A 1,094-nucleotide genomic window follows, 5' to 3' on the forward strand; every position below is an offset into this window, starting at 1 on the left:
CCCTTTCCCCATATTCTTGGGCTAAAATTGGGTTATAGCTTTCTTATGAAAGTTATAAATTAGTTTCATAGTAGGGCTGAGTACATTGGATACTTTTTCTTCCATTCCTGAGATACTTTGCTAAGAAGAATATTTTCCAGCTTCATCCATGAGAACATGAAGGAGGTAAAATCTCCATCTTTCTTTATGGCTGCATAGTATTCCATGGTGCACATATATCACAATTTATTGATCCATTTTTGCATCAATCAGCACTTAAGCTTCTTCCATGACCTAGCAATTATGAACTGAGCTGCAATGAACATTCTGATACAAATATCTTTATTGTAGTGTGATTTTTGGTCTTCTGGACATATACCTAGTAGAGGAATTAAAGGATCAACTAGCAGGTCTATTTTTAGTTCTCTAAGTGTTCTCCAGATGTCTTTCTGAAAGGAAAGTATTAGTTTGCAATCCCACCAGCAGTGTAGAAGTGGTCCCTTTTCTCCACAAATGTTGAACAAATGTATATCAAACAAATGTTGAACCAGGAATTTAGGAGAGGAAAGAAGAAAGCACAGGCTGCTCAAACTGATACACAGAAGGGACAGAAAATCAAATATTTCAGTTTATTATCATAAATGAAAGGGGAGAAAAGAAGAAACTCTGGAAAAGTATGAGATGCAGGAATTTCATGGCTGGGATACTGCTCCCAGCTTAGCCAAACAATAATGAACACTTTAGAATGTGGGGGAGATTAAAGCAGCATTTGAAGAGGAAAACAGTGAAAAGGTCAATAAAATAGACAAACCTTTGGCCAGCTTAACCAAGAAAAAAAGAGTAAAATCTCGAATCTCATCAATCAGAAATAGTAAAGATGAAATAATAACAGATCCCTTAGAAATTAAAAAAATCCTTAATGAATATTACAAGAAATTTTATACCCAGAAATATGACAATCTGAAGGAAATTGACCAATACTTGGGAGCACACCACCTCCCAAGACTCAGCCAAAATGAAGTGGAAATGTTGAACAGACCTATATCAAGTTCTGAAATAGCATCAACTATACAAAGTCTCCCTAAAAAGAAAAGCCCAGGACCAGATGGCTTCAC

Source organism: Otolemur garnettii, unplaced genomic scaffold (assembly GCF_000181295.1).
Source record: "Otolemur garnettii isolate 467f Iridium unplaced genomic scaffold, OtoGar3 scaffold00043, whole genome shotgun sequence".
NCBI lineage: Eukaryota > Metazoa > Chordata > Mammalia > Primates > Galagidae > Otolemur > Otolemur garnettii.